Genomic DNA, 25,359 nt, shown 5'->3' with positions numbered 1-25,359 from the left:
AAAAAAAAAAATGGTCAAGCACTCTAGACTGTCAAATGCTCAGCGAGCCAGGACTTCTGCACCCTCCACTTAGGAGCGGTACTGCCCAACACTAGGACCGCCGGAGTTCTGATTACAGACACTCCCCGTCCTCTTGACACAGGAAGATCCTCCTCAAATGACTTAGAAGTACAGCCTAGGCCCCTGACCTGGCGCTCCCTTAGGGAACCCTCCAGGCCCCGAGACAGGGTTTCGGGCCAACGTGGGACACACCGTCCCACACTCACTCCGCCTCCACTGAGACAGGACATGAGCCCCTACGCCCCTACCATCCTAATGGGACATAGCTGGGCTACACATGAACCTCTTCACCTACACAGGATCATCAGATACACAAGCCACTACTTTTAGAATCACTTTCTAATGTCTCTGCACGACATCCAGCACACCGCCAGACATCCACCTTCTTGTCCAAATGCCTCTGCAGGATCTCCTGCACACCACCAGAGGTACACCTCACGTGCAAGCTCCTTAAAAAAAAACTCACACCAACTCCTTCAGTTCAAGACACCACTCATCCACACACTCCCCCTCCAGACTGGTGAGACAGTTCCTCACTGCCTCTGACTCTCAACCTGTCACTCTCTTACTGAGCACCAGGCACCATACTCTGGGAGCTGGGAATGGGACTTCACGCACTGGACACATTTAAGCTGCCACCACTGGATCCTACCATACTGGGGAATCCAGACACCCACACTACACTCAGGGAATAACCACCCTCCTGAGCAAGCAGTTTCTCCTCCACCCTCCCTCTCTTCCATTTACCCACACAGGGACAGGAATAGGGATTGGACACTGGACCCAGCAAGGGATTCCTAACCTATGGGAACCTCCCCTATCTACTGGCGTCCCGCCCTGTCATTTTCTCTCATCTGCCACTAAACATAAAGCGCAGGAACACCATCTGAAAATGACACTTTTGAGGAAAAATAAAATCAAAAACAATAATCCCAAATATGTGACTATCTGAAAAACGCAGAGTTTTTGTAATGTAGCCAGTTGTCGCTATGGCACTGGGCAAATGCAAGTCCAAATCCCACCACTGCCACCAATGTTGGAAACCGGCTATTTCGGGTAGGCTAAGGCTGATGCCAAAGCCAGGCCGAAACCACCATTCCAGTCAGGGCAAGGAAGTCACACGCCAAGATAACCCCTGCTCACCCTCTAGGTAGCATGGCGCAAGCAGTCTAGGCTAAACTCGGAGGCGATGTGTAAAGCATTTGCGTCAGCGCACAACAGCAACAACATACTAGGTACACCACAAAAGAGACTCCACACAAGGTTATATTAAAATAACTTTTGTATTGTCAAAACATATCAGATAGAAATCACACATGTACATTGTGCCAACTGGCACGGCAATATTCACAAGGGATTATTTACAAGACAGGGCCACATGGGACACTGTCTGAATCAACACTTTGCAGATATAGAAATACTTGTCAGAAATTAGAATAAAAGTATATAAACTTCACTGTAACACAAAGTAACAGTTATAGATCACATCCAGTAACTACTGGGAACAGGTAAGTACCACCTACGCAACCCTAAACTCCTTGGGAGGCTGTCACGCAGGGGACCAGGACCTCACTAGGACCACCTGTACTAAAAAGAACAACCACCTAAGTATCACACAGCATTTAGGGGTCTAAGAAAGAACACATTACCCATGATGTATGAAACACATTCAGAGGAGTAGTAAAGGAAAACACATAATGCATAAACCTACACATTCAGCGGGGTTAAGAATAAGGCACATGATGCAATAAAATACATTCAGGGGTGCAGCGCAAGAAGACACATGATGACTAAACATTCAGAGGTGCAGCGCAGGAAAAGAAAGACACATAATGCATAAAAACATTCAGAGGTGCCAGAGCAATACAATAGCGCAAGAATCACATGATGTCTAAAAACATTCAGAGGTGCAGGAATAACACATGATGCAAGAGAACACATTCAGAGGTGCAATAACCATATCATTGCGCAAAGACTCACATAAGCCACCACCTGTGGCAGTCCCTAGGCCAACTGGCCTTGTTGGGGCTCAGACACCCTGAGTCTCAGTGTCAGGGTGCGCTGCCATGCAGCGCCAGTCTCAAAGTATAAGGATAAGGTAAAAAACCTTCATGACTGTCTAGAGGGTATTCATGCCTGGATGTCTGCCTCAAGGCTTAAGCTCAATGGCTCGAAAACTGAGCTCATGCTGTTGGGAAACAAAATATCTTCTCTTCCATCTGCCATGTGGCCAGCATGCTTAGGCCCCCTCCCTCAACCCAAGACTGAATTAAAAAGTCTGGGTTTCTGGCTCGAACAGGACCTATCCCTCAAAACGCAAGCGGAAAAAACAGCTGGCACATGTGTGGGGCTAATGCGTTCCATCAGAAAGATCCTCCCTTTACTTCCAGGACCCTCCCAGAAATTGCTTGTTCAAGGTCTAGTCCTATCAAGACTAGATTACTGCAATGCTCTCTTTCTTGCTGCCCCGGAATCCACGATCAACATTCTTCAAAGAACACAGAATGCTGCAGCTAGGATTCTCACTGGGACCTCTCGCAGAGTCTCAGCCAAACCCGCCCTTAAGGCTCTACATTGGCTGCCGATCCGCGAAAGGGTCAAATTTAAGGCACTTTGCACGGCCCATAAAGCTTTGCAAAATCAAGGGCCTCCAATGCTGAAAGATATGATCTTTCCATACAGACCCAATAGGCCCCTACGATCAGCTCAAGGTCATCTGGCCACAGTCCAAAAAATTAGAAAAGCCCGAACTGGAGGACGCCGTTTCTCGGTTACTGTGGCCATCTCTTGGAATGCCCTGCCATTTCATCTTCGTTCTGAGTCCAATCTTCTGAAATTCCGTAAGCATCTAAAAACTCATCTCTTCCCGCAATAACTTCCTTCCTTTCCCCGTCTTCACCCTCAGAAGTTCTGCAATTTCAGCGCTGGGACGCTCACGGGCAGCCATGCGCTATATAAGACCTAAATTTCATTTCATTTCAAAGTACAAAAAGCCTAAACGTGGCAGCTGCCCACGAAGTGCTGGGCAACTGTGTACCAGAAGCTGTGGCAGGGCTCTCAGTAGCCCCTAGAACAAATCTGCGCCACCTGAGCCACACAGGCTCTAAAACAAACACTGCGCACGTTGGAGCCACACAGGCCCTGGCCAACACGGGTCAAACGTTGGAGCCACACTGGCTCTAAAGCAACATGCCCCCTGGAGCCTCCCTGGACACGAGCTTCTCCCAGGCAGGAGGGGACGGTCACCGACAATATGCCCCGACGCCCCTACTTATCTAACATGGCCCCCAAGAGCCTCAACAGGCTCTGAACACGACTTAGGGCAGTTGGAGTCCCTCACGGGGGACTCGAGTCAAGAAAACGCCTTCCTGAGCCTCAACAGGCTCACCAAACAACATGCGGGCACGAGCCTCTCACAGGGCTCCAAGTAATATGCCCCGCGATCGTCGGGGCGGCCCTCTGCCAAGCGGGGCCGCCCAAAGCATCCTCGCTCCGTTGGAGTCCCTCACGGGGGACTCTGGCACAAATACTGCCCCCGGGTTGTGGGAGCCTCTACAGGCTCTGCGCGACGTTGGGGCGGCCCACTGCCATCGGGGGCCGCCCTGCATACACCAGCGTCTTAGGGCCGGTCAAACGCCCGCACCCCACTCACCGGTCTCCTGAGGTGGCGGCTGCACGCGTGGGCTCTCTGCTCCTGCCGCCGGAGCCCCGCCTGCTCCTCCAGACGGCAGCTCCTCCCGCCGGCCTCGATGTGGCGGTTTCCACTGGCGGCGGGGGAATCTCCGGTCTCCCTCTCCACACGGGAGACCGGCAACGACAACCCAGAGCTTCTCCCCAGGCAGGGGGAAGCGGGAACAGCACTCTCCCGGCCACCATGCGTCCTTCCTTCTCTTCGGCTCCCCACCACGTCACGCAGCTTCCAGGAGTCAGCCAACCACAGCGTGGCTCCTGGACCAGGCTCCCGTCCAAGGACCAATCAGAGCACGGCTCTCCTCGGGTCCCGGCCAATCCGGTCGCGGCCCCTTCGTGGTTGTTTTCTCCGCGGCAGATCGAGGTGGGCACTCGTAAATAATTAAATAAATACGGGCAAGAAGCCTCAGCGCGTCCAGCGCTATAAGTGAGCATAAAAGCGCTCCTAAGCGCTAGGAAGTCCAGAGAAAGCGCTCTCAACAGGAAAAGGCAGCCTCTCCATGCTGCCACGGTCCCAGAGCCTCCCAGGGGTAAAGCCAAGTCCCCTCCTCAGCCCAGGCAGGGCAGAGGGGTCCCCCAGGAGTCCAGGCATCCAGGAGCTGGGCAGCACCCACCCCTGGTCGATTCAAGTCCAGAAAACAAGAACATTTTGGAAGGGGCAGAGCCCCTTCTTATCCACAGAAAAAGCTTTGAAGTCTTTAGAAGTCTTTGTGTAGGCGAGCCCTAAGCTCTGGGAGTATCTGGTTTCCCTCGCCTGTCAGCCTCAGGTCAGAGGTGACAGGGGGCCATCGGGAGGGAGAGTCATCCAGGGTGGGCCGACAGACACAGCCTGGCACCACCAGAGCTCTTTCCACTCCCCCCTAACAGCAGATGGGGGGCCTTTCATCTACGGCTTGACTCAGACCCCCTCCTCCAGACAGTCCATCTACCAACAGGCCCAGGCATGCCTGGGCCAGGCCCATCAGCCAATCACGTGCTAGCAGACTCACTACACAATTATGCCAATTTCTAAAAGTATTTATAACAAGGGGTGGTGATGGACAGAGTCTCTGAATTAAGCAGAATACTCTCACCCAGTCAAGAGATCAGGGCTAGATCCAACACCGTTTTTTAGCTCATTGACCCATCCCAGTTTCAGAACCTGGCTGTATGCAAATTAGTCTGTCCCTGGCCCAGTGCATCATGGGAACAGGGCAGACCAGACTACAAAAGACAATTCTTACACTGGGAAGGAAACAAGCTTCCGGGGACCGGTTTCTGGCATTTCAGCCGTCTTCGGCCCGGCTTGCTTGAATCCTGATGGTGCAATGAGCAAGGGACTCACATCTGAGTATACCCTTCCACGCTTAGGGTGGACAAAAATATTTATAACAAGGGGTGGTGATGGACAGAGTCTCTGAATTAAGCAGAATACTCTCACCCAGTCAAGAGATCAGGGCTAGATCCAACACCGTTTTTTAGCTCATTGCACCATCCCAGTTTCAGAACCTGGCTGTATGCAAATTAGTCTGTCCCTGGCCCAGTGCATCATGGGAACAGGGCAGACCAGACTACAAAAGCCAATTCTTACACTGGGAAGGAAACAAGCTTCCGGGGACCGGTTTCTGGCATTTCAGCCGTCTTCGGCCCGGCTTGCTTGAATCCTGATGGTGCAATGAGCAAGGGACTCACATCTGAGTATACCCTTCCACGCTTAGGGTGGACAAAAATATTTATAACAAGGGGTGGTGATGGACAGAGTCTCTGAATTAAGCAGAATACTCTCACCCAGTCAAGAGATCAGGGCTAGATCCAACACCGTTTTTTAGCTCATTGCACCATCCCAGTTTCAGAACCTGGCTGTATGCAAATTAGTCTGTCCCTGGCCCAGTGCATCATGGGAACAGGGCAGACCAGACTACAAAAGCCAATTCTTACACTGGGAAGGAAACAAGCTTCCGGGGACCGGTTTCTGGCATTTCAGCCGTCTTCGGCCCGGCTTGCTTGAATCCTGATGGTGCAATGAGCAAGGGACTCACATCTGAGTATACCCTTCCACGCTTAGGGTGGACAAAAATATTTATAACAAGGGGTGGTGATGGACAGAGTCTCTGAATTAAGCAGAATACTCTCACCCAGTCAAGAGATCAGGGCTAGATCCAACACCGTTTTTTAGCTCATTGCACCATCCCAGTTTCAGAACCTGGCTGTATGCAAATTAGTCTGTCCCTGGCCCAGTGCATCATGGGAACAGGGCAGACCAGACTACAAAAGCCAATTCTTACACTGGGAAGGAAACAAGCTTCCGGGGACCGGTTTCTGGCATTTCAGCCGTCTTCGGCCCGGCTTGCTTGAATCCTGATGGTGCAATGAGCAAGGGACTCACATCTGAGTATACCCTTCCACGCTTAGGGTGGACAAAAATATTTATAACAAGGGGTGGTGATGGACAGATTCTCTGAATTAAGCAGAATACTCTCACCCAGTCAAGAGATCAGGGCTAGATCCAACACCGTTTTTTAGCTCATTGCACCATCCCAGTTTCAGAACCTGGCTGTATGCAAATTAGTCTGTCCCTGGCCCAGTGCATCATGGGAACAGGGCAGACCAGACTACAAAAGCCAATTCTTACACTGGGAAGGAAACAAGCTTCCGGGGACCGGTTTCTGGCATTTCAGCCGTCTTCGGCCCGGCTTGCTTGAATCCTGATGGTGCAATGAGCAAGGGACTCACATCTGAGTATACCCTTCCACGCTTAGGGTGGACAAAAATATTTATAATATTCTGAAACTTCTAAAAGTGGCGCTTCTAGACTACACACAGCCATGCCGCATACACAATTCTGCAGCATTCATTCTCACGAGTTCATACATATCAAACTCGCCCCTGCACTCCCCATGCATCAGGAATCTACCATGGGCATACATATTCCCCATTCATTCCTATGGGAGGGCAGGTCACTCACCATCCATACACAGAAAGCACACGCACTTTACACTGTACCACAGTGAAAAAGTGCGCAGAGGCCTACAATCACCAATCCAGGTTCCAAAAACAGGCTAGGAAAAAGCAAAAAGTCACGGGGTAAACCTGCCCAAAGGACCGGGTCCAACAGTAAGTATACACTGGGATATTGTACAATAAGAACTATTTGTGTGTACCTCCTCAGATGAAACAGGATCAATCATATTTTCAGTTTGCACAGTCTTACAGCCTTGCCCTGTAAAGTGTTTGTTAGTGTCTTTCTTAAGCAAGAGCGTCTGTCAACGTATCTTTCGGATTTCAATGCTTGAATGAAAGTTCTTCCTACAGCTGAAAATTTGGGAAATGATATGACTTATTCTAAATATTTGAAGATAGCATAAATCAATTTGGAGAGTAACCAGACTGAAAAGTGGCATTTGTATAGGTTGAATGAAGAAGAGCAAGAGATTTTCTTTTAGGTAATACAATGAGAGGAGTGTGAAGATTTTGAAGGATTTGGCATTGGCTATGCAATGGGCTGTATAACATATATGTATAGCATTGAAAATATAAACACGTACATTCTGAGCTCCCATTGGTAACATTGACAACAAAAGAAACAAAAGAAGGCCAAACAAAGCTGTACACCTGAAAGCCGCTGCGCGCGAGGAGCGCGCCTTGGAGCGGACTCGCCACAGAGCTGTAACTTTCTGACATCTTACTAACATCTCCTGTCTGTGTCCGAGGGCGGGCCGTGCACTGCGGCGGCATGCAGGAGTGTCTGAGATGACTTCAAAGAGCCGACAAAGGGGGGGGGGGAGTGAATGCGTGCTGACAGGAGATGTGCTGTGGCTTTGGTGCGCGAAGGGAGACAGGAGGGGGCACGCGCGGACACGAGATGTGCACTCCGTACGCGTGCACAGCGCCTGTCCGTACGTGCCACCTCCTGTCTCCCTTCGCGCACCAAAGCGGCAGCAATAGAGCTCGCTCGCTAGCACGCGAGCCCTAACAATACATATAGATGAGGTACAAATGTCCATTACTCATGTCCATGCAAGCATGTTTGGAGTGTCAGTGAGTAGTGTTTGCTAGAGCTATAGGTTGTTGTTGTGCCTTGTCTCGAAGTCAAAGGAGGTGGATGATAACATAACAGGGACAACTTAAAACATAATGGGTATTATACATGTTCAGAACTCTCCCCTAATTTCCCGGCCCAATGCATCACACCCGCTGTTGCGTGTAATGTCGATTTTGACATGTGTTCATTAATTGGTATTGGTTGGAATACAGACAAATGTTACCTTCTGTGTCTGGATAGTCTATTGAGCTAGGTAGTTCCTGTGTTATGTCTGTGTGTGTGTGTGTGTGTGTGTGTGTGTTCCTAATCTGCAGCATCAGTCAAGGGTGAACCCTCCCTAGGAGCGTTGTGAACTTGCAGCAGCTCGGCCAGCATTACATCCCAACTTGTGGCAATCAGGGTCTTGAGTATACCCATTTTGTCTTCGAGGTGAAGCGCAATGATCTCGGCTTTGGCCCATGCTAGTATGGAGTGTCGCTATACTAATATATGGGGGGGATCCTGGGCCTTCCATTTCCTAGTGATTAATCTCTTCGCTACCGCTATTCCCAGGTCTAGGATTCTAGAAAAGTAACTTTATCATTCCAGAGCCTGCGGTATAGATGTAAAATGTAAGCATGCCATTCAAATGGGACTGTGCGGTCTGTGCATGTGGCCAGAGTGTTCGCAATCTCCTTCCAGTACCTGTAAAGGCAGGGACATCCCCAGAGCATGTGTAATCGGTCTGCATTACTGAGGGAGCAGCGAGTGCAGGCACAATCTATTCGGTTGAAGTATCAGTTGATTTTAGCGGGAGTGAGGGATGTAATATTGGATTTGGCGGAGTCACATGCTTCTGGGGACACACACCTGGTTTTTCAGTACTGTGGTCCACTCCGTATCTGAGCAGGCGACCCATATCTTACTCCCAGTTGTTCCTGAGTGGTGTTAGATTAGCTGCTGTGTGTTGTCGTAATGAGGTTGCGAACCACCTCGTGAGATGACTGCCTTCACCCATAATGAGCAGGTATTCTATGGTGAGGTGAGTTTGTTAGGTCACCCCATCTGGTTGTGAGGGCAGCTGTTAGTGATTGGTGGAGTAGGAATTGGCTTGGGGGTAACTCACCTTCTTCTATCAATGTCATGTATGGAATTAGAATGCTGTGCCGGTATAACTCTCCCATGTTTTGAATACCCGCCTCATGCCAGCTGGCAGCTCAGCTTCTGCAACTGTTCTTCAGCCCCTGGGTGTTCCCTCCAGCGGTAACGCAGGCTCGCATGGAGTGATATGTCGGGTTAGGTATAGACTTCTGCGGAAGAATCTGTATGCCACTTTGAGCAGTAATGGTTTTGGTTGTCTTACGCTCGCACTAGGCTGAAACAACCTTATCAGCTGCGATAGCGCAAGGGTGGACGCGTAGTCGTGGCATCTTCGCACTGGCGATTGGCTAACCATCTAGCTACCCATTGCAGTTGAGTGGCTAGGTAGTACTGTTCAAAATGTGGGACCGCTAGGCCTTCCTGGTCTGGAGGCAGGTAAAAAAATATTTTAAGGCTACTCAGTGCCGGGCATTACCCCATATGAAGTCTCTGACTTGTCTCTCTAGCAGACGTGCCCGATACTTCCTGGAAGACGCTGCTTTCCCCATGGCCGGTCGATTCAATTGCGGTCACGTTAATCTGAATTAGGACGTTTATAACATCTCAAATAGGACGTTGGGGCTTATATTACAGCACTGCCTCCTTTTGACTCCGTTCCTGTTTGGGATAATAGCTTGGAGCAATATTGGAATTTATTTACCTTTTAAAATGGAATACTCATCTAAAGCAAACTATTGGACGAACACTGGGCACACCAGTAACGGGTTGCCTTCACTCATTTATTGTCGGGACGCAACCTTCCTTCTAGCATCCTTGGTCCTTTCTGTTGCTCTACACACACCCTCCTCCCTCCCCGTCCAGTCCTGAAGAAGACCCGCAGCAGAGGCGTTAAACTTCCCTTTATTGCGCCAGGGTGGAAACGTCGGCGATTGTACCCCTATGTTTTGGAGGCCTAGACCTTAATATCCATGTTCCCTCTTATTTCCCTGTATAACCCATTAATGTATAAAAATTGTGTGGGTAGGCCTCTGTGTTTTGGTTCAAACTAGAAGAATTGCATTTTTAGTTGTACATAAAAATTGAATTTTGCCTTTTGAACTATCTTTTCCTCCTTTCCCGTTTTCATTTCACTTGAGCACCCCCTTATCCTTACTGCAATCTGCAGTCTCCTTTTTTTTTTTTGTTTGTTTTTTTTGTTTACATGCCCAGGTTTTATATACATCATCCTTTACGAAGTTCAAAAGAAATGTAAGTATATGTTTAAATGCACATCCAGTTTCTCTGCATTTTTTTTTTTAATTTTCAAAATTTTGTTGCAAGCAAAATCAGATACATAATTCACATTGAAAAGAAAGATATCGAAACATAGCCAACAGAGAATAGAAGTTAAGGCACAAAAAAACAAAAGTAGGTTACAGTTCAGCATATACTCCTATCTTAAAAAAAACAGAGAAAAGCCTGTTTAGTAAGTCCAATAAGCAAATAAAAGAAATAAAACCCCAGAAAATATAAAAATAAAAGGTTAGTTTCACAATTCATTCTGTATCCATTGATAAATCGGATCCCAGATTTTCCCCCCCATTAATTTTTTAACACGCCTTTCACAGCATATATTGCCTGTTCTAGATTGTACTTTGCGAGTAGCCGAGCCCTCCAGATATGAAATTGTAGCGGATCTGGGCTAATCCATTCCTGAGTAATACAGGCACGGTAAACCGACATACATATAAATAATAGTTTTTTCTGATCTTCAGGAATGTTAATAGAAGTACCACCTAGCATAACAATCTCAGCTGTGAGAATAATATTACATTTGAAAATTAAAGATAAAAAAATCTGAATCTGGTTTAATACTGGTGTGAGCATCGGGCAGGAAAAGAACATGTGGGTTGCATCCGCAGCTTCTAATGTACATCTCTTGCATGCAGTACCTGTGGATGCTCCCCACTTAGAAATTTTCTCAGGGGTATGATATAAGTCATAAAGAACCATATAATGTTGAGTACGGGATCTACCCGTGAGGAGGATAGAATTAGCCAAATCAATAGAGTCTTCTATTAATACATTTGTCACTCCCAATTTTTCTGCCCAACGATCCTGAACTAGAGATAAATCATCAGAGTATGATGAAATCAGAAGGTTATACAGAAAACCTATCTTCCTTTTAATATATAGAGCTTCGATCAAAGGTACTTTCTGAAGCCCTGAGCGTTGCTCTGAAGATAAGGTATTAAAATAATTGTGTAGTTGAACGTATTTATAATAATCTGAAGACAAAATATTAAACTTAGTTTGAAGATTCGGAAAAGAGATGAATTCATCATTATACCATAGATCAATAATAGAGTTAATTCCTTGTTTACTCCATTTTACCATAGTTTGGTCTCTAAAAATTTCAGGCAATAGGTGTTTAGATGCCTGGGGGGTATATCTAAGAATTTTCGGGATCCCTAACTGTCGCTTGATAATCTTCCATGCCCGATATGCTGCAATAACAGTCTTAAATTTAACTTTCTTGAAGTAACTAGGTTCGATATTTTTTAAGAAACAGCCACGAGCTTCGGACCCTAAAGAAAATTCATAAATGGAGGGGAGGTGTGCTTCATAAATTGGTACTTTCATGCCAATAATTAGTGGTTTGATAAACTGCAATATTGATGCTAGATAGTAAAATAAGAAATGTGGTGTACTCCAACCTCCTCTGTTCTTAGGAAGAGTTAGCTTTTTAAAGGCTCTACGGTGGCGTTTGTATCCCCATAGGAATCTTCCCGCCATTCTCTCAAGCTGTTTAAAAAATTCTATAGGAAACTCAAGAGGTATAGTTCGAAAAAGGTATAAAAATCGAGGAACTATTAACATTTTTAATACATTATTTCTGCCATGTAATGACAGGTGTAGATGATTTATCCGTTTTAAAGTAGTATTTGCCTTTTTAATAATGGGGGTAAAATTAAGCCTGGGTATATCAGAAATTGGGGTTGTAATTTTTATTCCTAAATATGTTACGGTGGATACTATGTTAAGGTGTGTCGGTGGATTTTGGCCTACAAATAAAACTTGAGTTTTTGAAGAGTTTAATTTATAACCTGAAAAAACACCAAACTCTTTCGCTATCTCATCAATTTTTGGAATTGTCTTTAGGATATCAGTGGTAGTCACTACCACGTCGTCCGCATATGCTAAAGCCCTATACGATGTCCCTGCCACCTCCAAAGGTTTTATGACTTCCTCTTGATTAAGTTTGTTAAGATATATATCGATATAAATAGAGAAAAGCAGTGGAGATGATGGGCACCCCTGACGGGTACCACGGAAAATAGAGAATGAACTGGACGTACAAGATCCGATTTTAATATATGATGATGGTGATAGATATAGGGTTTTCAGAGCCTTAATCATTTTTGGGCCAAAGCCTTTCAAAGCCAGTATATCCCATAAGTAAGGCCAGGCCACCCTGTCGAATGCCTTCTCAGCATCCAACAGGGTGATTCCAATGGGTGTATTAGTAGTTTGAGCCCAGTCCATCAAAGCAATTATTCTTCGGACATGATCCGCAGTATCTCTATTTGGGATAAACCCGTGTTGCCATCGTGAAACGATAGATGTTATTACTGTTGACATACGGGTGGCTAAAATTTTGGAGATCTTGCTATCGGTATTTATTAAAGAGATCGGTCTAAAGGACACTGGATTTAAGGGAGGCTTATCTTTTTTGAGGAAAGCCATCAATGTGGATTGACTCCACGAAGCTGGTGGAAATCCTCTCCGAGCTTCCTGAAATGTCAATATAAGATCTTCTTTTATTACATTTCTGAATGTCCTAAAGAATTCAAGAGGGATACCATCAGGACCCATAGCTTTTCCCATAGCCAAAGAAAGTATCGCTGATTCGATTTCATCCCATGTAATGTCTTTTTCAAGAGAATTTGATTGTAGCTCATTTAATTTTGTAAAATTATTTTCCCCTAAAAAATTTAGCAGTGTATCATGAGAGTATACCATATTATCGCTTTTATATAATTGGGAATAGAATTGTCTAAATACCTCAAGAATTTGATCCGGATCATCATGGACCTGACCTGCTTCATCTTGAATTGCGTTAATAAAGTTTAAAGTTTCTTTCTCTCTAGTTCTTTTTGCGAGTATTTTTCCAGAATTTTCACCCATTTCATAGATCTGAGAACGAAACGTAGCTAGTTGTTCCGCCAGTTTAGCTGAAAATATTTCATAAACCTTCGCCTTATGTATATCTAGTGTAGTTTTAATTTGTTCAGTATCTTGATGTTTAAAGATAGCTTTAGCGAGTTTCTCCTCCCATTCTCGTACTCGATTAAAGTTCTGTTCTATTTTTTCCTTAATAATTTTTAGTTTTTTGATTGAATAAGAAAGTGTTTCCCCCCGGACACCTGCTTTAAAAGCATCCCAAACTATCTGGGTAGAGGTACTGCCTCTATTAAAACGAAAAAAGTCCTTGATCCACCCACTCATTGTTTCTAAATATGATGGATCTGAAAGTAGTTTCCGATCAAATGTCCAGGATCTGAGGGTTGGCGACGCACCAGTCATTGTCGGAACTTCTATTAGTATTGGGTTATGATCAGATATTATTCGGGGAAATATTTTAAAAGATGTATTGACTATTAAACCGCTGTTCAGAAAAAAATAATCTATACGTACAAATTTTTGATGGGGATTAGAAAAAAATGTCGATCCAGGTGAAGAAGGGTTTTTTGTAAATCCAACATCTTTTAAGCCATATTCTGTTATCAGGCCTTTAACAGCATTATATGTCTTTTTTTTTAGACCTGGGTATATACTGTCAGTAGATATATCAAACCCACCAGCAAGATGTAGATTCAAATCTCCACAAAAAATTAGCATAGCTGGCCAGTCTGCTAATTCTAGACTGAGATCATCTAAAATCTCAGGATCATCTGAATTTGGGACATACACCGAACAGATTGTCCATGATTTAGCATTTATCTCGAGCTCAATTATTGCCCATCTTCCATACTGGTCTACTTTTGTACGTTTTAAAAGCCCTCGTCCATATCTCATGAGAATTGCCACACCCTTTGTAGTAGTACATTGTTTAGTACACATTAGCAATTGCAAACCCAGATCCTTAAACATATTTCTGTCATTCCACCTAATATGTGTCTCTTGCAGACACAATATATCTATATTCATGATCTGTATAATCTGATTGCAGATCCCCCTTTTTTTCTATTATTCAATCCACAGATGTTCCAAGAACAAATTCTAAGTTTACCCATCATCAACAATTAAACAGCTTTCTACGTTATCCATCTGTATACTTCCAGGTTGTCTGACCCGATGATCATTTAAATGCATATTCATTTTTTTATATTTGCCCCCCTCAAAAGAGCAGATAATAGAAACCAATGATAAAGCAACACACCAATAACTTAACAATTTTTTTTACTGTTTTTGCTTGCACCCACCACCCACCCTTGTGACCCCCCCGCCCCCCTCTTCCCTTCCCCCTTCCCCTTGACCCCACCCCAGTTTGGGCATAAGGACTAGTAGTCCCTAGTATGGATGGAGTGAGAAGCATCTAGTGTCTCGCCGCCCCTCCTCCACACCCTTCCTGTCTTAAGCTTTCACTATGAGCCATTCTCCAGTTAGTTTTCTGCTATTCCATCAATAAAGGTATATAACTATATGACTGCTAATACATAGAGAAAAAAAGAAAAAAAAATCGATCAAACATATTTGCAGAAATTACAGTCACAATGAAGCCAAAAGCTCTTTAGCTGCCCCCTCAGAAGTTAGATAATACGATTTCTTCTTGAAAATTATTTTGAGTTTAGAGGGATTCAGAAGGAAAGCCTGAGCACCTTTGGTTTGAAAAGCAGGTATTAGTTGACGAAATTGCCAGCGTTGCTCTACTGTGGCATGGCAATAGTCAGGCCGAACAAAGAATTCGACTCCTCTCCCACTTCTTTTCCTATCTGGCCTAGCCAAGTCATAAAGAGCCTCTCTTGCCAAAAAATTGTTCAGACAGATCAAGATTGCCCTGGGCTTTGCATTAGTGGTTTGTCTGATATTTTTTTGAAATGGGAAACGATGTGCTCGTTGAATTTCCAGATCCCACTTCCATTGTATGAGCTCTGGGAAGGCTTCTGAAAAAAGGTCAATTACATATTGTCTAATGTTACCACCTTCCTTTCCTTCTGGAATACCCAGGATTCGGAGATTGTTTCTTCGTGATCTATTCTCCAAATCCACCAGCTACCAGTTTATTTCATCTCTCAGCCCTACTAATGATGAGATTTGGGTTTGTTGATTTGTCATTCTGTCTTCAATCGCCGATATCCTCCCCTCAGCCTCCGTTACTCTCACAGATGTCTCATTACAAGATTTAGCGACTTTTCTGAGATTATTTTGAAGCCGTCGAATAGCACCTTGCGTACGAAGATTTTCTGCCCTTGTCTCTTCCCGATGCTGAATCATGAGTTGACAAAGTGTATCTAGTGTAGTGCCAGACGCTTGTGATTGCGCAGTAGCCTGAGGGTGCTGGTTTTGTGATGCGGCCAAGTTTGAATTGGGGAGAGAGCCTGTATTTGCTGTAATAAAATCATTGAGAGCGCCTTCCAGTCTCTGTTGAGGAGGATCCTCATCCTGATCCTCAGACTGTTCTAAATCTTCTTCTTCATCGCCCTCCTCCCGTCCCAATGAATCAAGTGAATCATGCTGTGAACCCAGACTCTTAGCACTCACATCATCTCTCCATCCTTCATCTGCCGCCTGGATGTCGGACTCTAATGCCACCGATAAATCAGTCATAGAATAAAAGTTACCTGCAGAGTCTAATGATTCAACATCTTCCCCAACCGGTAAAGATTCTGGCACATCCGGTACCAACTGCGTACTATCTGTTGACTCCTCAGGTATCTGAAGAGATGAAGGGATTGGATTTTGGCTTTCCCTTAATCCAGTTTTTGAACCACCTTTATCGCCTTTACCATTCCCAATACCAGTTACTTTATTACGACCAGTGTCAGAAAGAGTCTTTAACCTCTCATTTCCGGTTAGGGCCAATTTCCCCGTGGTGTTATTTAAACCGATATTTCCCGGTTCATGTGTCTTAGTACTATTTTTCTTCTGAGCAAACATATCCGGAATTTTGGGAATTGCTCCCTGCCTACAAGTCCCAGAATCCCCCATTATTATCCGAGTAGTATTAGTAGTAATATTATCAACAGAGCCAGGTACAGGATCAGACTCAGTATTTTGGGTTACCTGTTGAGGGTTCTGGAGAGGAGGGTTCTGTGGAGCATCCTGTATCGTGGAGTTACCCAAATTACCAGCATTGATACTATTCTGTGGATTCTGGGCATTGTCCAACGTCTGAGCGCCATCCTGTGCATCCAATGCTGCCGTAGTTGCCCTTGTCTTAGGTTTATTTTGTGTTTTGGGAAGCATTACAGGATTCTTCGGTGCCATTATTCCACTAGTGTCGTTGGTAATTCCGTTATTCTTGCCTCTGCGCCCTCTCCGTACTCGAGAAGGCGTGTGAGAGGTAAGGGATCGCTGCAGGTGCACGCCGTCCGTGGAACTCGAATCCGCTCCGGTCCTGGATTCTACTTTTGCCCTCAGAAGTGAGAGTGCGGAATGCCGCCACGTAGGTTGCAGTGTGCGTCGGATCCAGCACCACAAATCCAGCCGCATCCCGGGACACAGAACAATAAGTGAAATGAAGGTTTTTTTTTCGTTCTTTTACAGATTAGACTTTCTCAAGTAGACACCGCTTCCGTGTGCCAAAGTTCGCCACTATCCCGTTAAGCCGTCGGCCCGTTAGCCTGTTAAGAAGGATGTAGAGGGTTACGACGGCGAGACCACCATCGCTGCTCAGTCGGACACCGATGCGTCCGCCATCTTGCCCCGCCTTCCGCGGCCGCCTCTCAATCTGCAGTCTCCTTCTTCTAATTATCGAGTTGTTTTTATGAATGTTGAAAATAAATTTGAAATATACTTATTGATTAAGAAGATCGATTGTTTTTTGGATTAATAGATGTTGGGTACGACACATTAATATAGAATTCTGGCTTTGAAAAGAATTATATCTCCTGTTTTTTGTTATGGATTAATCTCCTCAACACATGAATAACAAATAATACATTCATTGATGTTTGATGATATGTCTAGGACCACGGTTGTTTTATACTAGTCTCTCTAGCAAGCAGAAAAACCAGGGGGGGGATATATATATATCATTGCAAATTTGTGAACTAGAATAGAAACCGTGAGAAGGACACCATTTTGGCCAGGGCTACTCTGCCTGTTACTGATAGTGGGAGCGTTCTCCAGAACGACATCTGGGAGCGCATGGTGGTTAGTGCTCTACCCAGGTCGCCATCGACCAAATCTGGTGGTTGCCCTTATATTCTTATGCCTAGGTATCGGAATATGTCTGCCCTCCACTGTACATGTACCCCATTGAGGATATATCCTGGGTCTTGGTTCACTTCGTTAAAAGGATAAAGGCAGGACTTGGCGGCATTAACGTTACGTCCCTAGATGGCGGCGAAGTCTTGTAGGATATGAGATAGTTGCTGAGGGATATTCCTAGTGTCTGATGTAGACCAGCAGGTCATCCGCATATAACGATACCTTGTGCGTGTCATCGCCTAATGGGATGCCCTCCACAAGTTTAGTGCAGATTGTCCCTGCTAGTGGTTCTATGGCTAGGGAGGAAAGGAGGGGAGATAGGAGGCCTCCTTGCCTGGTCCCTCTTCTCACCAAGATTGTATCTGGTATGTACGGGCCCACTCTGATCTGGACTGTTGGCTCCGTATATAATAGCCGGACCATTTGGAGGAACGTGTCGCCTGGGTTGTATCTCTCTAACGCTACAAATAGGAATTCCCATTCCAGGGAATCAAATGCTTTTTCTAGGTCTAGTATACGGCAACATACATGTGGTCATTAGAATATCAAGTCAGTTGCTACTCTAAAGAAGCGCTGTAAATTTCATGAGGTACTTCGAGACGGGACAAATCCATTTTGGTCTGTGTGGACCAGAGTTGGGTCTACCTGCGCAAGCCTATCCGCCAAGACCTTTGCCAGTATCTTGTAATTTACATTAAGTAAGGATAGCAGTCTATTAGAGCCCAGTTCTGTGGGATCTTTGTCAGGTTTAAGCAGTGACACCAGGTTCGCCTCACACATGGAAGGGGGGTGAGGTGGGTGGGGGGTTTCAGTTCGGTCAGAGCTGTGGCATTTAGTGTGTGTAGTCGAGGGGTTAGCGATACAGAATACGCTTTGTAATATTCCGCCAGGAATCCATCAGGCCCAGGCGTTTACCCTGTGGCTAGTGCTGCGATTGCATCTCGGATCTCCTCAGGTATCATCAATGCATTCAGCATTTCCCTGTTTTCCGGGTGTTGCCTCAGGTAGGGGTATAGCCTCTATGAAGGTAGTCAGATTATTTTCATTACACTGCCTCTGAGATTTGTAAAGTGCAGTGTAATGTTGCATCCTGGCTGTGTGTATTTCACATTGCGTGTATATCGTGTGTCCTGCTTCAATTTGCAATGCAGCTATTGGCTGACAAGTGTGCTCTTGGCGTATGAGCCATGCCACCATCTGCCCTGCTCAGTCTGCTGTGGCATGTGTACGTGCAGAGTACATGCGTAGTTATGAGAGTGGAGCCTTTCTAGGTGGTCCGCGGGCTTTGTGCGCAGCTCTTCAAGGCGTCGAATATCTCTTGCACCTGTCGCTGCATTTTTTTTGTGCCATGCCTACAACCCACTGCCCTGGCATAGATCAGTCACCCCTCTAGCAGGGTGCCCTATGCCCGTGGTGAGGGTACAGGTGCATTAGCCCTGTACCCCTACAGTGTCTAAGTCCATTCTTAGACATTGTAAGTGCAGTGCAGCCATTAAGAGTATATGGTGCTTGGAGCCTGTCATTACAAACTCCACAGCACCATAATGGCTACACTGAAAACTCAGAAGTTTGGTATCAAACTTCTCAGCACATTAAACCCACACTGATGCCAGTGTGTGATTTAATTAAAAATGCACACAGAGGGCATCTTTGAGATGCCCCCTGAAAATTGACCAGCCTCTGGTGGGTTCCCTGACTGGTGCACACCAGCCTGCCAACACGAGATGTATCTGGAAGAGACGATTCCAGCCGCAGATTCCTTAATGTAGAATTATCCCCAGGCGTGAGACTGGATCCGGAAAACTTTTCTGCCACAGCATCCCTGCGCGCCGAGGGGGCAGAAAAGTTTTCCGGATCCAGTCTCACGCCTTGGGATAATTCTACGTTAAGGAATCTGCGGCTAGTAGTCTCTATCAGATCCCAGAAACAAAGACTTTCCTGGGCGGAGGTGCTCACACCTCCCTCAGGCCAGGAAGAGGCGTCTGTGGCAGGGGAGCTTCAAAGGCCTGGCAGCCTTTATAATGTTACCCTGAGCCTCTCCTGCTATCAGGAGCAGGCCCTCTTCCTGTCTCCCCTCCTTTTCAGCGGGAAGACAGGCAAGAAAAACTAGCCAGCCCAGGAGGTGTGCCCACCTCTGCCAACTCCACCCCTCAGGTGGGGGAGGCGAGGTGAAGCCCACTCTCCAGTGCTCGCAAGATGGCAGGCACTCTCCAATAGGACTAGGGATTGTGCTCACTTCCCCACATGGGGTGAGCACACTGTAGTGGGGTTGAGCCTTGCATTCATACAGTGTTAAGTTAGCATTAGCTTATTAGAAGTTTAAACACCATTTTACCTTCTCTTTCTTTCTTTTGCACATGGCACACACATTAGCTATTGTTTAGAGTTAGGCTGAGTGTTTTGCTTCCCATGAGAATAACTTGCTTTTCTACATTGCTAGACTTGCTTCATAAGCTTAGTCTGAACAGTGAGTGCCGAGGCCTTCAAGGTTATATCAACACTGTTGCTGTTGTTTGAACTGATCAGCGCACATTCTAGCCATAACATATATGCAGCTGTGGCCAACTCAGATACTGGCGCCTTTAACAATGCACTGTGTAGGCATGATTGAACACACTTGGAGAACATTCGTATGCTGAGAGCTTGTGCAGAACTCGATGCGATTCATTTCGGCTAATCTTTGATGTATGGGGTCGCCTATGCAAGCCTAAGAGACCTTCTTTAGTTATAAAATAACCTATTAGCAAGGGAGGGTGAAATATAGGTATATATTTATCCTATTTCCATTTAGCATTATAACATACTTTCTCCCTTTGTATTTTATGGAATAGTAACTATGCTGACAATCTTATTTCTTATCATATGTCTGCTTGTATTAGCTAAGATGCTGCACCTGAGATCACGGCGTTAAAATAAACATTTTAAACTTGCTCGTGTCTCCATTTACTTCCTCTTCTGGACTGGTATGAGAGTATAACGAAAGAGTGCTCATGTTTCCCACCTTACCTGAGGTATCCTAAGTCGCATGTTCTGGGTTGTCTAATCATTGGTTACTTTGCTATAGGACGGAGAGCTTATGAGATACTGATGCTAGTCCGGTAGGGGAGTTTGGGTACTAAGGTGAGTTTTGGCACCCCCTAATTCACTGAGGTCCTGAGTCTCTGTGCACAGTTCTGTATCTGAGCAGAATCCCTGCAACATGGTGCCCTAACAGTGGTGGTCTTATTTCATGACGCTTGAGTAGTGCTTATTTCAGTCCTTAACCCCTTCACTATTGTTTCTGGTTAACAGCGGTGACGGATAAACCTACCTATAGTTACATAGGTCTTGAATCTTTCAAAACTGTTTCCTTTTGAATTACTACCCAGTTGTGCTACATTGTTTTGCATTGTACCTATCCTGTCTGTGTCGTTATGGGTGACATTGACATACCGCAGCATAGTCGCATTGCGGTCCGCAATCATTGGCAGGCTTATAACATCACCTTGGTGGGCATGGCGGTTATTTTAGTGGTGAGTGCTGAGATAGCTTACCCGTTTGAGATTTTCTACTCATGGGTGACATTTCCTGCTGTGGATGCAGCTACTCAGGTGTTTCACGCGTATACTCACACACCCGTGCCCGTGGAATATGTTCCTTATAGGACACATGAAATTCGGATCTCTGCATGGCAGCACCGTGTTTGGTTTAATGGCGCCCTTCCCCACAGTTTAACGGCGATTAGATTAGGTCCTTTGTCCATTCCAGGCGCTTCTAGGCCTATTTTGGCTGGATTTACCCCGCATCCTCGTGCAGGGGCAGTCCCCGTTGCTGAATTGAGGCTCCTATATACCTCCGCAATTGGAGTTATTAGGGCCTTGGTTCAATATGTTACTGCAATTTCCAGGGCGGGCCCCTGGTGTTGCGGCACTTCCAGCTGGACCGAGCGGGATGAAGCTTAGTCCCGTCATGGTTAATGCGGTTATGGACAAGCGTCCCCAGGATAAGGATGATATGCCTTTCTGGCTTGCCAAGAAATTTGACCGGCAGGAAGCCGTTTTTCTTAATTTGAGTCCTGTAGAAAAGCACAGGATTCTTACAATTAGTTTGCCCAAGGACTTGGTACCGGAAGCCGGTGACTGCGAGTCATAGAGTAGAATCTTTGCGGTAATATACACGAGGTGCTTCGGCACGCCATCACTGGCTGTCCTTCTGATGGTCATTAAGCGTGTTCAGGATGAACACGGACCTGAGGCTGCCGTTGAATTGGGAATGAGACTCGTTAGTTCATTTGACGTAGTTTCCAATCTCGTCCTTTCTAATATAAAGGGAGATGCGGTAAACTTCCAAGTGTCTAATGCTTTGCGCGAAGTCCCCGATGCCGACAAACCCCGACAGTTACGGACAGTTATTACGGCGGCTTATAAGACCATAGGCCGTAATAGTTTAGGTGTCAAGCCCTTTTCTGATAAAGATAAAAAACAAACTCAGGGGTCGAAGACTGAGAAAGACGAGCAACCCAAAGCAAAATTGGAACAAAAATAAGAAACAGGGAAAACAACAACAAACACAGGAATCCCGTCCCGCGTCACCAGTGCCTGCGTCTACTGAGCGCTCCTATGACTTGCGCGACCGCGCTACGATTAAGTCACCTGATCGTTTTCAGGTTCCTGATCAACGTTCTTTACAGGACACATCGGCCTCATCGTCCGGTCGTGGAGGCGGCGGCAGAGGGCGGGGTGGCCAGCAGAGTTGCGACCAACCCGCCCGAAAGACGGAAAAGGCAAGCAGGACAATTCTTCACAGAAAAGACCCCAGTTTCAGAAAAAGAAAGTTGCCACGAGATATGCCACAGATAGTGGCATATAGTGAGACCGCAGCTTCGGAATCAGACGTGGGCACTGACGCTGTTGGACAGCGCTGCGGAGATTACCATTGTTCGAGAGGCCCTGCGTCCACTACTGAAGGTGAGGGCGACTGACAAATTAGTTGTTGTGGAGGCAGCTGATACTAGAGTAGCTCCCCCTGATAGGCTTTTTGAAATTGACCTTTTAATTGAAGGTGACATACAACGTACCATTAAAGGGGTATTTTGGTAAAATCTTATAACTACGTTTGACATTTTGTTAGCGGAGGCTGACTAGCCCCCACCTTTTGTTCTCGCTGCTCCGAGAGGGGAGGAGGTTATCCTCCCTAGTTTCGCACACACCGTGTCAAAGGAGTATGCTCTGAATTTTGCAGAAGAGTGGGCTAAGGCCCTTGCGCCTGCTTTGTACCGTACTCACTGTGGTTGGTATAAATTCTACCCCCAACATGAGATTCCCTTGCTGTCTATGCCACTGCCTCAATCTCAATATCCCATGCGGCATGAAGCAAAAGCTTCGGACGCAGAAATCCTTGAACAATTGGAATATCAAGGTATATTTGAAACGTTTGTGTCTCTGATGAATAACCCTCTTTTTACTGTGACCAAGCCTGATGGTTCTTACCGTTTGGTATTGGATTACCGGCATCTAAACTTGCATTGTTGTACGTGCGCAGTACAGAATACCCACGGCTCTGTCCTAGTGGATAGTCTTGTGCTTAAAAGGTTTAAAACCACACTTGACATATCCAATGGTTTTTTGGCCTACAATCTTTCAGATTTAAGTAGTCAATGGACCCCTTTTACCAGTGGTGGCACACAGAAAAAATGTAAAGGTTTGGCTATGAGCTACAAGAATAGTCCTTTTGTGTTTGCTGCCCGTATAGTTTATCTTTTAGAGAGAATCGACCCAGATGCGTGTTCGTATGTGGATGACATTTATCTCACATACGAGATCTGGGCGCATCTGTGCCGCATTGACTGCATAATTTGTAATTTTGCGGACTTCAGTTACAAATTTAACATTGCAAAGTCGCACATTGCAGAGTACACAGTGTTGTTCCTGGGCTATGACCTCAATAGAGGATTAGCTTCTCACTTCTTGGAGAAATGTGCACAACTGCGCACTCCTACAGCCCTGAAGATTGCAATCCTTGTTGGGATTTTTGAATTTCGGGCATACTTACATTTCCGAATATGCCCAGCGTATCAACCATTATATGCTCTGATACAACCAACTTTTACCAAATTGTGCTGGCTGCCTGAACATTCGGCCATTTTGCAATCTTTGCAGGCTGATCTTCTAGAATATAAATTCTTATTGACTTGTGATAACCACACCAACCTGGTGATAAGAATCGTCCCTGGGGCGGTGAGTTTCACATACCTTACTTTTAACGAAGGTGACAGTACCTATCGCTTACAAGTCTCACTTCGGCTGAAATGCTTTTTTCCAGTGTGGAAAAAGTTTTGACAGCAGTGCAAATGGCAATTCTGAAAGAATGCGCACTGTTGCAGGGAAAAAGCATGTTGGTTGTTACCCCGTATCCTGCCTTGGAGGCAGTGACGAAAGCCAGTGTACCTAATTCTAAAGCTTTGCACCCACAGTTGATACAATGGGCAACATCATTGACGTTTCCGGATGTCAGGTTAATTTTTGATGTCTCCTTACGGTCGCAGTAGTTCTTGCAGTATGAATTTGTTCATCCTGCCCCTTTGACTATGCGCCCTTTGGAGGATTTCCATTGTATAATTTACACTGATGGTTCAGAGCAAGTCGCGCATGGGTCTAAACATGCATACGTCTCAGCTTGCACTATTGCGATTGGTACCATGGTGAATGGAGAATTCAAGTCCGATGTCGTGCATACACAGACATTAGGGGACTGTACCGCCGAGTTAGCAGAGCTCCGTGTTCTGATGCTTGTATTGGAGTACGCAGACCCTAGTGTGACTACTCTTATTGTGAGTGACTCTTACTACTGTGTCCAGTCTTACAATGACAATCTGTTCTTTTGGACTCAAAACGACTATCATGACTCCAAAGGTAGCACAATAAAACATAAAATGATCTGGGTTCGAGTGGCTGAACTTAAAGAGCAACTGCCACTCGTGTATGTAATTCATACTCTTGGTCATCAGCGTGTGGGAGTCCATGCTGTTGGCAATAGTCTGGACGATGAGGCCGCGAAGACAGCAGTTTCGACATATTTGGTTGCAGCAGTTACACGTTCCAAAAGTAAGATTGATGATGACATCTTGGCAGCAATTGCCGCTACTGAGAAGGGGGGTAAATATCCTACTGGATTTCCTTCAAAGTGTTCTTATCATTTAAGTCCTGATTAAGTTCCTTATGTGAAAATACCAGACGTTTGTGACAGATTGATTCCCAATGCGTACCGCAGGTTAGCGCTGATTACAGCAGCCCACGAGGGTGTTGCGTCCGCTCATGCGGGCGTTTCGGCCACTGTATCTCAGCTACAACAGCGTTTGTGGTGGTGGGGACTGTATAAACAGACGCGTGATTATGTCCTTCAATGTGACATTTGTCAGCAGATTAAACCTTCGACTGCTACTCGTCCGCCCCAGACACAGTTGTACATTTCCAATAAGCCACTTGATTGTGTTTATTTGGATCACTGCGGTCCTTTTTCTTCAGATACTGCGTAAAAGTACATCTTAGTTGCAGTTGATTCTTGCACGCGCTTTGTATGGGTGTGGCCCCACCGAAGTGCTGATTCACGAACTGTCATAAGGGATTTGCGTGTCTTTGTGGGAATTTTCACGTGTGGCACCTTCCATTCGGACCAGGGTCTAGCGTTCGCCTCTAAGGCGTAAAAGGATGCAATGAGTTCATTAGGGGTCCAGGTCAATTTTTCGTCTCCATACCAACCTGAGGGTAATAGTGTTGTGGAGCGGATGAACCGTGACTTAAAGCAATCCTTGACAGCTAGGGTTATCGGTACAGGCAGGAACTTGTTAGCTCATCTCAATGGGGTACAGCGTGCAATTAATAATCTCCCTAGAAGGTCTCTGGGTGTAAGGACCCCATACGAGATGCTCTTTGGTATCAAAATGTTTGTCCCGGACCTTGATGGTCTAGACCAGGCGGCGGCAGCTGCCCCCTTTGACGTACATGAACATTGTAATGTTTTACAGACTCTACAAGAGACGAGAGACAGTCTTGCAAAGGAACACAAGCCCTCCACATCTGATGCTGTGTTGCAGATTCCGGTAGTTGGCTGGCTAC

The sequence above is a fragment of the Lissotriton helveticus genome, chromosome 7 (genome assembly GCF_964261635.1).
Source record: "Lissotriton helveticus chromosome 7, aLisHel1.1, whole genome shotgun sequence".
Lineage (NCBI taxonomy): Eukaryota > Metazoa > Chordata > Amphibia > Caudata > Salamandridae > Lissotriton > Lissotriton helveticus.
This window is presented reverse-complemented; position numbering follows the sequence as displayed.